This window comes from Pongo abelii, chromosome 5 (assembly GCF_028885655.2).
Source record: "Pongo abelii isolate AG06213 chromosome 5, NHGRI_mPonAbe1-v2.0_pri, whole genome shotgun sequence".
NCBI lineage: Eukaryota > Metazoa > Chordata > Mammalia > Primates > Hominidae > Pongo > Pongo abelii.
The window spans coordinates 98,891,575-98,909,346 of NC_071990.2; the positions used below are offsets into that span (position 1 = coordinate 98,891,575).

At 34.3% G+C, this 17,772-nt stretch overlaps 1 long non-coding RNA gene across 22 annotated transcripts in view; it reads left to right on the top strand.

The window, feature by feature from the left end:
• LOC129060000 (uncharacterized) overlaps positions 1-17,772 on the top strand; it is a 1,058,541-nt gene that overhangs the window by 721,972 nt on the left and 318,797 nt on the right. For 16 of the 22 annotated variants that reach the window (XR_010140292.1, XR_010140285.1, XR_010140291.1 and 13 more), the window contains 2 exons: positions 1,449-1,593; positions 4,868-4,931. The exons of 3 other annotated variants lie outside the window; for them this stretch is intronic. This is a non-coding gene — a long non-coding RNA (uncharacterized LOC129060000). Of the gene's footprint in view, positions 1-1,448; positions 1,594-2,413; positions 2,832-4,867; positions 4,932-17,772 lie in introns of those variants that run through there. 3 more of the 22 variants (XR_010140299.1, XR_010140304.1, XR_010140287.1) reach the window with 3 other exon arrangements.

Sequence of the window (17,772 nt, forward strand, 5' to 3'; positions counted from 1 at the left end):
AAAACAAACACATGAAACAGTTAGTGAAAATGTCACCTTTTTGGTACAGAGCATGCTTTAGAGGAGTTTGGAAACAAGAGTGTTTGGAAGCTTCTATAGAAACCATTCTGTTGAGGGGATGAACTGAATGGATGCTGAAAAATGAGGAGACATTGTAAACAGCTGTGTTGCCTTAAAATTATAATATGTTTTATAATTCAGTATTAAGGAAGCAACTGATATCAACTAATTTGCCTTTGGATGTTGCAAATGATATTCAGCTTATCCATTTCACCATGGTATGTTAACACAGAAAATATTCACACATAGATAGCTCTACATAAGAAAAATTAACTAGATAATGATTCTATATGGTTAATAATAATATAATTATTACATATTAAAATATATTAATTTTATATGTAGTAAGGTCTAGAGTTGTGAAAATGCTATCCGTAAAGACACAGTTTGTAATAAAAGACAATTTAATTAAGGGGTTTTAAAATCACCCTCTATTAAGTTGCTGTTTACCTAAATTGATTATTTTCTTCAAAATAAACAATGTTATATTGTTTTCAAACAGCTGTATGAAAAGTTACAGAAAATGGAAAAAGCACAACATCTAAGCAAAAAATAAAACAAATATTGAACTAAATTATTCAATATCAATATATTAATTTCCTGAATATACAACGGATCTACACATACAATGCAAGTGGACTATTGCTTTTACCTCTTCTTTTTCTAAGGAAAATGTAGACCACTTTGGTGCACTAAATTGTCTTATATCTAATCATATGGCCCATATTGAGTAGTTATAATTTGACTATAATAATAAATTATTATATAAAAGTTGCCCATTTAAATGTTTATAATAACCATATAAAGCTCGCCTTTACTTTAGTGCAGACTTCTCTCCCATATGCTGGTTTACCTCACAGGCATTGACAAATCTTTTTAAACCTGAACTCCCCTGTGAGAGCTTTTTAAACCTGAACACACTGTGAGACCACAGTGTGTCTCACAGTGGTCGGTAAGATCACATTTTATCCAGGTTTTCATGACAGACTCTGGGGCATCCGGTTTAACTATTGTCTCCAAGGCATTTGATCTCCAATTTCTATTGCATATATTCTTTGTGCTCTTCCTATCAAGGCTGTGATGGTTAATTTTATGTGTCAACTTGATTGAGCCATGAGGTGGACTGACATTTGGTCAAACATTATTCTGAGTGTGTCTGTGAGAGTGTTTCTGGATGAGATTAACATCTGAGTTGGTAGACTGAGTAAAAGAGATTATCCTCCTTAATGTGGGCAGGTCCATTCAATCAGCAGGAAACCTGAACAGAACAAAATAGCTTGCCCACCTTCAAGTAACTCGGAATTCGTCCTGCCTTTCTTAGATATGACATTGTTCTTTTACCTGCATTTAGACTTGAATGGAAGCATCTACTCATCCTGTGTTTTTAGCCTCCAGGCCTCCAGACTGGAACTTATACCACTGATTCTTCTGAATCTTAGGCCTTTGGACTTGGACTGGAACTAAACCATCAGCTCTTCTTGTTCTACCACTTGCAGACTGTATATCTTGGGACATGGCAGCCTCTGTAGTCACGTGAGCCAATTCCTTTTAATAAATATCTTTATATATGCATCCTATTGGTTCTATTTCTCTGGATAAATCTAATACAAAATCTTTGGCAATTTTGGATTTTGTAATAATCTCTTAATTGCTCTCTAGGTTTATGCCCTTCCCATGCATCCTCTCCACACCTATAACAGTTATATCTCTTGAATGCAAAACTCTTGAATGCTTAAAATTCCTCCTTGGCACCTCATCCATTTTAGGATAAAACACAACTGCTAACTTATCAAATAAAGTACCTTAATGATTTAGACCAAACTTGTTGGCCCTACGTTTTTCCTTCCTTCTAGCAAAACTGAAAAAGTTCTAGTTTCCTGAACCAAGCTTCCTTGAGCCCCCGTATATTTGCACTACTCACTTTACCTATAAGGTTATTTCTCCTATTCTCCCATTATCCACTTATCTAACCCCTATTCTTCCTTAACACTTGGCTTGTGTTTTATTTTGACCTAGAAGCCACCCTTTAGTTTCTTCTTCTTCCTTCTTTTAAATTTCCTCTTACAGTATGGTTGTAATAGTTGATTTTTCACATCTATATTTCAAACAAAATGATAAAATCCCTGAGGAGGGGAATCATAAAATAATTTTACTAAGTGCTTAGCAGAGGGCATATAGTAGGTATTCACTAAAGCTCTGCTGAATACGTGAATGAATGAACCTTATTAATATCAATTATATTTACTTAAAAAAACATGGTTTCATATTTAAAACATTAAAAGTTTATTTCAGAAATTTATTTAATTATGAATTATTAACTCCTATTTTTAATATTCTTTATTTATCCTGCCAGATCAACCCTACTCTGTGCCTCCAGAGGCTGACATTTCTTAATTTAATTAAGAGGACCTCTTGCCCTCTGGACTGAGCTGGATTTCAACCAATAGGTATAGACAAAAGATTAGAAAGTAGAAGTTGAGGGAGGTTGGGGTTTTATTCCCATAGCACCTTCCCTGCCAAGCCATGGGCTGGCAGTAGACACAATCCTCTTTTAAGCTATCTGTTACTCCCTGGGGTCTAATACTTGCTTCCTCTCTTTGCCCATCAGTCCTGGTGTGGCAACAACTCCCCACTATTATCCTGGGAAGACTTTCTTTCTTTCTTTTTTTTGAGATGGAGTTTCGCTCTTGTGCCCAGGCAGGAGTGCAATGGTACAGTCTCAGCTCACTGCAACCTCCGCCTCCTGGGTTCCAGGGATTCTTCTGCCTCAGCCTCCCTAGTAGCTGGGATTACAGGCACCCGCCACCACGCCCTGCTAATTTTTTTTTTTTTTGTATTTTAGTAAAGACAGGGTTTCACCATGTTGGCCAGGCTGGTCTTGAATTACTGACCTCAGGTGATCCACCCGCCTCAGCCTCCCAAAGTGCTGGGATGACAGGTGTGAACCACTGCGCCCAGCCAACTTTACTTTCTATTGTTAGTTTCATTTAAGTTGTCCACACTTTGGTAAAAATCACTTCTTAAGTTTTCTCAGGCACCCTGTTGGACAATGACACCAGCCTCTTGCCAAGACTATGACTAATGCAATATAGAGTCTTCCCCCACAGTGTGACTTAATTTAATAATCCAACATGATACCACAATAACTTTACCATTGAGGTCATATGTTGGGCTCATCAAACATATTAAATGTGTCAATAATTCTACAATAGGCCAAGCCATATAATCACAGGAAATCTAGTATCTTTTTAAGAGACAAAAAGCATCTTATAGCTTTAAAGTGCTTTTCATTTGAAAAGATGGTTTAAATTAATTGTCTAATTTGATTATCTCACTTATAAATAGTTTACTGGACAAACAGTAGAAATGCTGAAAATATACAGTTTTAAAAAGCTCACTTCAATTTTGTTAAAAATTTTAAAAATAATTTAAATTAAAATGTGCTCTTACTATAAATAATCCAATGTTTTCATCAATGCTACTTAGGAATATAATATTACCCCAACTCAGTTGTCAGCAAAAATGACAATTACAGTGCTTGGTGCCTACATGATTCCCTGGTGGTACCTTAGGGAGCTGAGTGTCTCAAGGCAGTCAGTGCATCTTGTAGCACCACTGGATGTGCTCCACTCACACTCTTTTGCCCAATGTAAAACTAAATGTAAAACAGAAAAATGACATTCCCTTTAGTGTTAGAAGCAGTATGTATAAGCCTACATAGTGCAAAAAGTGTTTTCAGATGTGTTCTGTAGATACTGCATTTCAGTCTCTGCCACGTGGGAGTGCTTCTAGAGCTTTTCATTGTCTTTTCCAGAAGGAAAGCACTAAATGCCACCTTTTTTTCTGCACAGTTGTTATGTTTCTCAGTGTCTAATTCCCAGGAAACTGCAGAAACACTAACAGTATCTGTCCCATGATATAGTTTGGTGGGACAGAATTTATTCTGCCCTTTTGCCATTTTGATAACAAATATAAATATAATATATATGCAGGATTTTAAAAGGGTGTAGGAGATGGATACATTTTTATGATTGGACACTATTGACAATGAAGAAATTTTGTTTCTCGGAAATTCATGCAAACTACTGCAGTCTTGAAAGTTCTCAGATTCTAGAGGTCAAATTGTCTTACACATTTTAGGTAAAAGGGCTGATTAGGTTGCCCCTGAGAGCTACTATTCCTGAAAGCAACATTTAGAAGGTTTAAAATTCAAGATGCTTCTTGCAGAAACAACTGAGTTTTCTGAGAGCTTCTTCAGCCTCATGTTATGCAGGTAGAGTGCACTTGAAGAATATCCCTGAACAGTTCTTTCATGGTGGCTTTTTTTTTTTTTTAATATAGTCCTGTATATATCTGGTAGGATACTCAAAAGACACTCCTTTTAAGTATGTCATTTAAATTTGATAAAATTACACAAAGAGAGTGGTCTCAGGACTGTATTGATGTACATAGCACTTTTGTTATATAACTAGTACTATGTGCATATTAAAGTAATAGAACAGAGATGGCAGAAACAGAAAGGGAATTTAATGCATAAGCTCTGTACCTTGTTAACTTCATGTATAAATTGAAACTCTGTAGTGTCCTGAAAAGTCTCAGATGCAAATTCAAGTTTAACAACTGAATTTTCCCCCAGGCCCTGTTAATTTCACAAGGAAAAATTGCAGAATACATTAGACAACTGTATACACACAGTGACAATTTTTACAAGTATATGAGCAATTCCATTCTTATTGTAATTTAAACAACCTATTAATTAGCTAATCAAAGTATATTATTGACAATGGATTCTATCTCCTGTAATCAGACCCAAACTGGAAGTGTCTCAAGGGAGAGTGAGGCATGGAGGAAGAATTCAAACAGTGTTTCAGGTTAGTAACAGTCAGAGGTGATTTTTAAGTGTTTACTGCACCTCCTTCTAACACATACACACAAAATACATATCAGAATGGTTAGCCATCTAGTCAGACTGGCTGCCAGCAAGTCTCAGTACATTTGGCTCATTATTGGTTCTGCGATCAATGGGTATCTCTTCCTCAAAAGAAAAACTTAAATAAATAGCATTTAAATATTATCAGAAGATAGGAAGGGAAAAGTTTATTTTCACATCAAATCATGCACAGTTCCTGGATGCTGACATCTACTCTTTATTACATCAGACATCCATTGGTAAAGGTTTCATCCATTGGGTCTATTCATCATCGTCCTTTGGTGAAAGTGTTTCTGTAATCCTCATTGTAGGCTGCTCTTAACAGACCTTTCATCGCCCTCTATGTTTGGCCCATCAATTGCCTAGTCTAGTACCATGCCATAGTGTATAAAACTCTTTAGAAATGATTTTTTTGACAAAGAGAAGTATGGGAATTTCACTCCAAATGTGGTTGGGTAATACAGTGCAAGGTCCTATGGCAATAAAAAGTCAGTTGGTTTCAGATTGTCTTACAGAATCTAACCCAGAGTAAGTGATTAATTTGTTGAATGGAGGCATCATCTGTGGAAAACCAGAGTGTGCTAGACAGCCTTTGATTCTTTTCTAAGAGAAACTCACTATTTAAGATGTTTTCTTTAAGACTTCATTGACTAGACTAGAAACACATATGCCTCACTACTCAGGGCAAATTCTTTCTAGCCTGAGTGTCTTGCCACCTCTCCTTAGAAGTGGGTGGATTGCTCTTTCCAAATCTTTGCTTTTGATATAAGAAGCAATGGAGATAAGAAATCAAAAATAAACATTAGAAATATACCTAAATGTAAAACAAAAACTAAATACCCAAATAAGAGACAAAAGCTCCCTCAGCTGTAAGATATGACTCTATTTCCTGGAGCTTACAAGAGAACTAGTTTCATTTAGCATTTCAGTATGTTTATTCACTTTTAAAAATTATGTCATCCTTGCAGAGAATTTGTGTGATAATGTCTGTTTTAACATCATGCAACCGATAGTTCACAGTTCACAAAATTTCTAGAATAGAGATCAGTAATTTTTGTCTGTAAAGAGCCAGGTAGAATATCTTTTGAGCATTGTGGGACAGAGAGTATTTGTGGCAACTACTGAGTATTGCCTTTGTAGTCTAAGAGTAGCCAATATGAAAAAGAATGACAATATGCAAAAGAATGGGTGTAGCTGTGTTCCCATAAACTATACTTTATAAACACAGACTGTAGGCCAGAATTTATTTTGGACGTCATTGTTTGCAGACCCAGAATCTAGAATGTGACATGAAGTCTGGCCTTAGAGACAGAATTCACTATCCTTTGCCTGCTAAATTTCAGCCAGAAATAATGCTCCCTTTCTGGAATTCACTTCTCAAATGAATATATAAACAAAATTCAGTGATACAAAGTGATGTTGTTTTCTTACATTCCAACCTGACAGCTCCCATGGGTGGAAGGGGGAAAGGGAAATTTATTATTGTTTTAATATTTAGCTTCTTCATAATATTATATAAGAAACACATTTATGGTATAAAGTGGTGTGGTTAACTAGGAAGACAAGCATGTAATTGTCATACTGAAATGCACAGAAGTAGCTAGATATTTTTTATTTAGTAGTTACACCCATTAAGTAGATCAGTGGTGTAGGACAGATGCAGCAGTGGATAGATAGATCCGACTCCGGTAGAAGAAAAGGGATTTTTTAAACTGTACATTACACAGTGTCACATTATATGAAGTTATTGCTACATCAGGTGACACAGAAGAAACTGATATTACATGACCTGATGCAAATTCAAATGGAAAATTTGGAGCATACGAATGGATTAAACACCCTTGAAAATCAGGTAGAGTACAATTCCAGAGGATTTCAGGTCATTCAGAAATGCTATTACCTCCCAGCTAAGAAATGTCGACAGTTTTGTTAGTGATCACACTGAAGCATGAAATTGACATTGTGGAGGAAGACTGTTAATGGGTCAGTTAAGGTAAGAATTCCAAAATACTATTTTAAGGTGGAATGTTGTGACAAATATGTGGCAAAATGTAAAATTACCTCTCAGAAAAATCTGTGTTTATTTTCAGTCACTGTTTATAGTATGGAAAATGTATTTTGACTGGAAAATCCCACTTGAAAAGTTCTTACCCTAAAAAACTCACAGACCTTATCAGAGTAGGTCTATCACTGTCCTTACTACCACTTTCTTCTTGGAAAACAACTTATATACCATATAAAATGTATACTTTTTTTTTCTAAAAATAGCATTTTATAGTGCTTTAGAAAGAGGTTTTCTTTTTCCTTTATATTATAAAACTACTTATGAACATATAATAGAGGGATGAGTTAACAAATGTGTTAAAGCTGGAGTTTGCAAACACAAGTTAGCCAATAAAGGTTTACTATCTGGTAAACTCTACTGATGAAAAAGTCTTAACTGTAATAGATAGTTGCCAATCAGATTAATTAAACTTTAAAAAAATATAGGTTTTAAACACATAATGTCAGATTACTTAACTGAAACTACTTTCTTTAATTTCCTTTAAGAAAGTATTGCTTGATTTTTCTCCTCTCTTCAGTTTTGTGTGTGTGTGCGTGTGTGTGTGTAAGTCAAGGAATTATTATTCGATTTTAAAAATGAAGCCAATAATAATTGAAGATTTATTAGTTGGTGCATGTTATATTGATACGGGAATGCTGGCAAGGGAAGAGCATGGTTCCTTTAAATGATACGGAATGGGGGAAGGGAAGTGCTGGAGAGAAAGGCGGGTCCCTGGCTGGGGCTCCACCCCCAGGGACCTAGGTGAGCACTGGCATTTCCTGCCCAAATGTATTTCCCAAGACCACCCGGACCTGCCACGCCCTCATCCGGGGCCTATAAAAACCCGAGACGCTGGTGTGCGGACACACAGGTGGCCATACCGCCAGAGAAGCGCTTCGGCGGTAGAAGACTCAAGGGGCTGGTCCTCCAGAGGACCTCGAGAGGAGCATGTTGGCAGAAAAACACACCGACAGGCACCTGCACGCCGGCAGGCCATTGATTGAGGGGACTAGGCGGAGTTTGGGCGGGGCAGTTGAAGGAGAGCCGGGGCCACGTAGCGGCCCAATTCCAGGGGAAAATCGTCTCCCTCTGGCTCCTCCATCAGCTGAGAGCTACTTCCACTCAATAAAACTTTGTACTCATTCTCCAATCCTGCATGTGATCCGATTCTTCCGGTACACCAAGGCAAGAACCTGGGATACAGAAAGCCCTCTGTCCTTGCGACAAGGTAGAGGTTCTAATTGAGCGGACTTAACACAAGACACCTATAGACGGCAAATTAAAAGAGCACCCTGTAACACACGCCCACTGGGGCTTCAGGAGCTGTAAACGTTCACCCCTAGACACTGCCGTGGAGTCAAGAGTCCCATAGCCTGCTCATCTGTATGCTCCCCTAGGAGTTTGAGCAGCGGGGCACTGAAGAAGCAAGCCACACCCACATAGCACGCCCTGCGAGGGGGATGACGGAACCTTTCCCGTTTCGATATGACCGTAGGTATTTAAATGTTTTTTAGTAAAAGATATTTACTGTGGGAAATTAGAACCATCCAAATCTTTAAACGTAATGCATAGGAAATAGATGGTGAAAATATTGGTAGAAAGTTATAAAATCTTTACTACTAAAATTTAAATGATTTATTGTAAGAAATGCATTTAACAACAGATTATATGGCTGCTTTCTTCATTTACTACCCTTTGTAGCACTTTGTAGCACTTACTACCTGTGCTTTGTGTTATCAATAGTAAGTGGCCATACTTTTCACTTTGAGGGCACAGAGTGTTTTTTCACCTTTTTAATCCTAACTACTGCCCATTCACCTAAACACCAAAGTCTCTTGGCCAGTGTCCTTTCAGACATCATAGATGCAAAATAAATGTATTTTTGAATGAGTGAATGTAGTAAAGGAGGCATACCTGTGTATAGTGCTCTCTCCAGAGATGATACCATGAAATTACTTTCTAAGGACTACTTTTAGGTCTTTAATCATCAAATTCATTAACCTGCTAAGTAACACTACTCTAAAATAATGTAATCAATGAGCCAGTTTAGCATACTTTAAATTTGTGCATAAAAACAATTATGGAATATCCCCATTTTTAATTCTTAATGTACTTAAATAATTGGTTCTTTAGTTTTCACATTTATGTATTTCTCAGCTTGCTTAATACCGTATTTTAAAAATTTTTCTGTGCTATAATTCTTACATAAATTTATTTTAAAAGCACATTATTAACAATTGCTACGACTTTGAAATGCATTTTTTTTGAAATGGGTATCTGTTATTCAAAATAATAGTTGAAATATAGAGAGCCTTTATATTTCAAAATATTAACCTTTCACTGAATTGATTAAAAGCATATAATATGACTTTGAAGTATTTTGAAAACCTTGCTGCGGAAAATCAATCGAATTACTTTTTTGTTTGGTAATGTAAAACAGTTGCTTCAGTTTTCAAATACCAAGATTATCCTGTGCACTCTGCCAATGAATAGATTGAGTAGAAAACATAGGCTGTAGAGAGGAATCCTTAATAAGAAAGAATCAAAAACAAAGGAAAGTAAGTGGGTTAATTACGGTAAATATGATTTAAGCATCTGTTTAGGCTATCAGGGAATACAAAAGGGAATTTGAGAGATATTAAAATTTAAACCCAAACTAACAAAATGCAAATAAGGACAGAATTTTTTTCACAGCATAATGAGCATTTATTAAATATTATTTTTATTTAAATGCAGAGAGATGGGCAGTAAGTAGCATTTAGTTTTATTTTTCTTTTTCTTCTTTTTTTATGATAAAATGAATTATCTTATCTAAACCCCATATCGTGTCAGCTGCCACAATATCAAGCCACAAAAATGTGATCATAAAACCAAGGCACACAACTTTAAAAATACAAGGTTGGAAAAAGTATTCAGGGCACAACATGAAGCATTTTCAGTATGTCTGGTCTACATTTTTAAGTATCATATTGCAGGAAATTTTTTTACGTTTTGCTCAATGTTTTAAAATTATTTATAGTCATAGTATTTATGATGAGAGATTTTAACCTTTAAAATTTCTACTGTTTAATTGGATTTAACATTTTCTTTGTGGTCAATTATCTGATTGATTTTCTTTTGTGTTCCATGGATGTATTAATATTTCATGGACATTCTTTTAATCTATTTAAATCATATCATTTATTATATAATAAATTTGTTCTGGGTACTTAAAATTTTTAAATTGATCTGTTTGATTCTCAAACATAGTCTTCCTAAGGGGCATATCTGATACTTCCTGCTCCCTGTAGAATTCTTGGGTGGCTTCAAACTACCAACAGAATAAAATCTAAATTTTCCTTCATGACAGAAAAAGGCCCCTTATCTCCCTCATTTCTTTCAGCTTTCCATTGTGCACCCATATCTAACATATTATCGGCTGATCCATAGTGAAAAATCCTATATTTCCCAAACTTGGTCTGCTCCATCACACTGCTGGTGTTCTTCACACCACTGTATCTTTCTACATTTTCCCTTTACCTGTAAGTATTTTCCCTAAGTACATCTGGCTAAATTAGAGTCATAATTCAAAATTCATTTTATTAATAATCTCTGGTAATTCTCCAATGTTTTTACTTTATTTCAATTGACAAACATTGTATATATTTATTATGTACAACATATTTTGAAATATATATATTTGTGGAATTGCTAAATTGAGCTAATTAACATATGCATTACCTCACAGGTTTATCATTTTTTGGTAATAAGTATTTAAAATCGACTCTGTTAGCAATTTGTAAGAATGCAATACACTGTTATTAACCATGTTGCACAATAGATTTCTTGAACTTACTCCTCCGATCTACTTGAAATTTGGATGGATGGTATCCTTTGACCATCATCTCCCTAGCCCACCCTTCCTCCCTCCCCCTGGCCCCCTGTAACCACTATTCTGCCCTCTGCTTCTATGTGTCTGACTGTTTTAGATTCAACATATCAGTGAAATCATACAGTATTTGTCCTTCTATGCCTGGCTTATTTCACTTAATATAATGTCCTCCAGGCTTACCCATGTTGTTTCAAATGACAGGATTTTCTTTTTTATAAGATTGAATAGTATTCCATTGTGTGTGTGTGTGTGTGTGTGTATAATACAATGTGATATATATATATAATACAATGTGATATATATATCACATCTTTATCTGTTTGATAGATGTGAAAAGATACATCACATCTTTATCTATCTATCTATCTGTGTATAAATATCACGTTATCTGTTCATCCATTGCTGGACACTTAGGTTGATTTCATATCTTGGCTATTGTGAATAATGCTGCAATAAACAAAGGAGTGCAGATACCTCTTCAACATGCTGAGCTCATTTCCTTTGGATATATACCAAGCACTGGGGTTGCTGGATCGTATGTCAGTTCTACTTTTCATTTTTTGAGGAACCTCCACACAGTTTTCCATAATGACTATACTAATTTAAATTTCCACCACAACTGTGTAAGGGTTCCCTTTTCTCCATATCCTCACCAACACTTACCTTTTGTCTTTCTGACAACAGCCATTCTAACTTGCATCTGTTGGATGACTATTGATATTGAGCATTTTTTCCCATATACTTGCCCATTTGTATGTCTTCTTTTGAGAAATGTATATTCAGATCCTTTGCCATTTTTAAAATTGTGTTATTTGTTTTCTTGCTAGTGAGTTAAGTTTTTTTGTATATTTTGGATAGCAACAACTTATCAAATGTATAGTTTGCAAATATTTTACCCCATTCCATAAGTTGTCTCTTCACTCCTGTTTCCTTGGCTGAACAGGGACTTTTTAGTTTGTTGCAATCCCATTTATCAATTTTTACTATTGTTGCTGTGCTTTCAGGTTCACATATCCGAAAAAATTGTTACCTAGAACAATGCCATTGAGATTTTTTTCTCTTATGTTTTTAAATAGTTTTTCAGCTTCAGGTCTTATGTTTAAGTCTTTAATTCATTCTGAGCTGGTTTTGTATAAAGAGTCTAATTTCATTATTCTGATTGTGGATATTCATTAGTTTCAACACCATTTATTGAAGACATTGCCCTTACTCCCATTATGTGTTTTTGGCACTTTTATCAAAAATCAATTGACCATAAATGCAGGAATTTATTTCTGGGTTTTCAATGGCATAGGCATGCAGAAAATCAGCCAGAGCAGGAAACTAAAGAAAATGAAAGTATAGCATATCAAAAATGGTAGGACACAGCTAAAACACTGTGGAGAGGGAAATTTATAGCACTAAACACATACATTCAAAAAGAGGAAAGGCCTCAAATCAATAATTGGAGTTCCTATCTCAAGAACCTAAAAATAAAAACAAAATAAGCCCAAAGCAAGCAAAGGAAGGAAATCACATGTATAAGGCAGAAATCAATGAATTTGAAAACAGAAAAACAGTGACACAAAATGTTTTTTCTTTGAAAGGATCAATAAAATTAACATAGCAAGACTGATATATAATGATAAAAAAGGAGGACATAAATTATTACTGTCAGAAATGAAACATGAGATATAACTACAGACCTTCACACATCATAAGGCTAATAAGGGAATAATAAAAATAACTTTACACAAATAAATTTGGCAACTTGGAATGGACCAATTTTTTAAAAAAAATCTACCATAACTTACCCAATATGAAGTACAAAATTTGAATAGTTTTATAACTAATAATAATATTAAATTTTCAATTAAATACTTCCCTCAGTATAAATCTCCAGATGGTTTCATTGTAAAATTCTACCAAATTCCTTAAAGAAGAATTAACACTCATTTTACACTATCTCTTACAGAATATAGAAGAGAAAGGAAAGCATTATGACTCCTTCCAAAAAGTGATTACTATCTGACTAGTATAACAAGATAAAGACAATACCAAAAAAAAAAAAAAAAAAAAAAGCTACAGGCCAACATCCCTCATGAAATACAGATGAAAACATGTTTAACAAAGGATTATCAAATAGAAATCAGGAATACATAAAACAATTTATATATCATGACCCAGATATTTTATTCTAGTGGATTTATTTATTTTAGGAATTTATTCTAGTGATGGAAGACTGGTTTAAAATTTGATAATTATTTGCAAGCTAACACATTAACAGGCTCAGGAAAAAAAAATTATCCTCTCAATTTATGCAAAAAATATTTAACAAAATTTTTACCATTTTATGATAAAACAAAATAAACACTAAGTAAACTAGGAATAGAGGAGAACACCCTAAACCTAATTATTAAGAGCATCTACAAAAACCCTGTAACTACCAAAAAAAAAAAAAAACTAATTAAGAGAATCTACAAAACTATTTTACTGAATGGTGAAAGACTGACTGCTTTCTTCCTATGATTGGGATCAAGGCAAAGATAATCACTCTTTCCACTCTTACCACAGTACTTAACTTTTAGCTAGTGTAGTAAGGCAAGAAAAATAAATTGTCATATGTACAGAAACAAAGAAATAAAACTGTCCCTATTTTGCAGATGATCTGATGTTCTACATTAAAAAATCCCAAAGAATCTACCAAAAAAAAAAATATATATATAACTCCTAGAACTATTTAACAAAGTGGCAGGATACAAAATAAATATACAAAATAAATTGTATGCGCTAGCAATGAACACATGAACACTGAAGTTAAAATACAGTACCATTTGCAAGCAGTCAAAAACAAACCCTGAAAATTTGAATTGTAAATCTAATAAATACAGATCTTGTAAAACACTGATAAGGAATTAAAGATCAAAATTAATAGAAGGACTTACTTTGTATGTGGATTGAAAGATTCTACATTTCCCATTAAAATGCAAACATGATTTTTGTAAATACAGATAAGAGTATTCCAAACTTCACATGGAAAAGCTTAGAAATTAGAATACCTAAATTATGAAAAGGTAAAATAGTGTGGGAAAAATCATTCTACCTGATTTAAAACTTATTATATAGCTACAGTAATAAAGACTGAGTAGAGGACCCCACAATACTTCTCCACAAGCATTGCCAACTCATTTTTGACAGTTATAAAATCAATTCAACTGAAGAAGGATAGATTTCTTTTCTTTTTTAGAAATGGGGCTGGAGCAATTGGCTATCCATAGGCAAAAATGAACTCCTACATAAGTCTCAGACCTTATACAAAAGTAACCTAAAATAGACCTTAGATTTAATGGCAGTTGTAAAGCTATAAAACTTTTAGAGAAAACATAGGGAAAAGTCTCGGATTTAGGGCTTAATGAGAAGTTGTTAGACGTGACACCAAAAGCATGATCTATAAAACAAAAAATAGGTGAATTATAGTTTATCAAAATTAAAAACTATTGCTCTGCAAAAGATGAAAAGATAATCACTATCCTTGAGGGAAGTGCAAATTAAGACCTCAAAATGACAATATCAAAATCTGGTTAGGATGTGGAGAAATGAGTCTTATACATTTTTGTGGGAATGTGAAATGGTACAGTCACTCTATAAGATTATTTGGCAGTTTCTTTTAAAAACTAAACATACCATTACCATACAATTCAAACATTGTACTTCTGAGCATTTATTGTAGAGAAATTAAAATTTATGTCCATACAAAATCTAGACATGATTGTTCCTAGCAATTTACTTGTAATATCGAAACTGTAAATAACCGGAATGTCCCTCAGTAAGTGAATGTTTAGATAGTGGTTTATCTTTTCCTGAAATACCACTTAGCAATAAATATATACAGCTTGGGTGAATCACAATATTGTTATGTTCAGTGAAAAAAGTTAATCTCAAGTGGTCATTTACTATATCATTTTATTCATATAACTCTAAATGACAACACTACTATAGAGATGAAAAACAAAATAGTGGTCACCAGGGATTATGAGTGATTAGATGGAGATGTTAGATGCAAGTATAAAGAGGTAGCACAAAGGAGACTTTTGTGTGAATGGAATAGTTCTTCAATGTGGTGGCATTACACAAATATATACATGTGATAAAATGAGATGGAAGTATGGATGTACATTGTACCAAGTCAGTTTTTCCTGGCTTTGATACTGAGCTGTGATTATTTAAATGGTAACCATTAGGAGAAACTGGATGAAAGACATATGAGACCTCTCTGAACTAGCCTGGCAAATTCCTGTGAATTTATACTTATCTAAAAATAATTTTAAAAAGAAAATCATGTCCCACATAATATTCTGTAATACATATATAGCTGTCTAATGAGCATATGTATACTTTCTGAAGGAGAGGAAGTGAACACCAAATTTTTTTTGATGTGATAATGGTAACAAAATTTCCAAATTTGATAAAAAATTCACAAATCCAATAAACTCAATGAAACCCAGGCTTAACCAATATGAAGAAAATTATACTAAGGCACAGCACCATTAAATTGCTCAAAACTAGTGATAAAGATAAAACCTTTAAAGCAACATAGGAAGAACAAAAATGAGGGTGGTGGCAAATATTTTGCTGGAAACAAGGCAAGTGAGAAGACAATCGAGCGATCTCTAAAATACTTGGGAGAAAAAATTGTCAATCTAGAATTGTATACTACTGAAACTACTTCAAAATGAAGGCAGAATACTTTTACAAAAATATAAAAGCTGAAAGAATGTATCCTGAGCAGATTCTCATTATAAGAAATGTAAAGCAAGTCCTGGCAGAAGGAAAATGGCACTCGATGGAAGTGTGGATTCATATTATGGAATGTAGAACATCAAAATGGAAATTATATTAGTAAATATTTTAAATTTATTTTATATTATATAAAATTTTTAAAATAAAAGCAATAACAATATAAAAATGTTCTTCCCACAGCTTATAATGTGGTATACATAGTAGTCTTTCAAAGCAATTTAGCCAAATGAAAAAGTGAATGAAAATAAAATAAGAAAAATACCTTAAAAACAAATATTACTCATTCATATCCATTACAGTTTACAAAAAAATTATCATTTTTACTGACTTACCATCTTTAACTGCAAATAAAAATTTATTTCCTGTAATTTTCATTTTTTCATAAGTATTGATGACTATTTCTTTTCTCTCCAACCCAAGTCATTATCAAAAGTCATTTTAGTAGAGCTTTTCCTTGCTCAGATTATCTAAAATTTCAACCCTCACAATGCATATCTCTTTCTCTGCTTATTTCCTCCTTATTATTTATCACTGCTTAACATATTAAAATTTTACATATTTACCTTATTTGTATTTCCCAATAAATTTAAGCTCTATGAGTGCAGGTATCTTTGTCTATTTTGTTCACTGTGGTGTCAGTAGCTCTTAACTGTGCCTGGGACATAGTAGACATTCCATCAAATATTTGTTAATTGTTGACTATCCAAAACAAACTCATTATTTTCTTCCCCTAAGTATGCTGTCTCTAGTTGTGTTACTATATATTTTCTACAAGGTCACTTATCTTAGAAACGTTTTTTCTTGAACTTTCTACTTTCAATTGAATCACAAAGTGTGGTCCATTTTTTCTTCCAATTATTTCTCAGTTCTTTGCCTTTTTCTACACCTACTTCCATTCTATTATAGAGAGAGTGTGCTATCTAGTCTCTGTCCCAGAATGCCCTCCCTTCAAATAGCCCCATCCATAGTGCCGTAATCATGAGATTTCTAACATGCCGTACTACTCCTGTCATTCCTTTTCTCAGAACCCTTCAAGAGCATCTCAAAGACTGTGGAATAAAGTATGAACTTCCCATCATCATTCATAAGGCCTTGCCTCCCTCTCTATCCTTATCTTCTTCTACTCTCTGCAAGTCCCTGCATAGAACATCTTGCTTTTACCTCTGGTCTTTCTAATGCAATAACCTTGCCTCAAATGGCCTCTCACTCTTCAGACTAAGCACAGAACTAACTTTGTGGGTTGGTCAAACCGTCTCCAGGGACTTTTTTTGTAATGCAACTATTGGTAAATGTGTAAATGTGCTGATCTTTTCTAACAGACCACACATTTCTGGAGAGCAGAAAGTACATTTTGTCTTTTTATCTTACACTTAACACAAAGTTGGCATAGGCGGGGCACAGAACTGTTGAAAAAAATATTCGATAACTGAATATTACCCTAAGTGACTTAGAATGTGTGTTCACAGGGCACAAATGCTATTTACATTACAAACTTCAGGAAAATGACTAATCAGAGTTTTAAAAAAATTGAATATTGTAAGCTGGGCACTCACACCTGTAGTCCCAGCACTTTGGGAGGCTGAGATGGGTGGATCACTTGAGGCCAGGAGTTCAAGACCAGCCTGACCAATATAATGAAACCCCGTCTCTACTAAAAATACAAAAATTAGCCAGGTGTGGTGGCACATGCCTGTAGTCCCAGCTACTTGGGAGGTTGAGGCACAAGAATCGCTTGAACCCAGGAGCCAGCCAGAGGTTGCAGTGAGCACAGATTGTGCCACTGCACTCCAACCTCGGTGGCAGAGTGAGACTCTGTCTTGAAAAAAATTAAAACAAAATAAAATAAAAATATTGTTATGTTCAAATGACAAGTAAATATCAGCATGAATGTTAGAATAGCTTTTTGAATAGTTTTTAGTGAGTTTTACGTCTAGCAATTTCAACTTAATAACATTTACTTTTATGGTCTTCCTAAGTAACGCTATCAATTTCCAACTTTTGACCTTTAGTTTAAAGGAATAGAAGGATGTGCCTTTGGTAAATATTTTCAAAATTGTCTAAACACTGCATACCTTAACTTAGCATAGG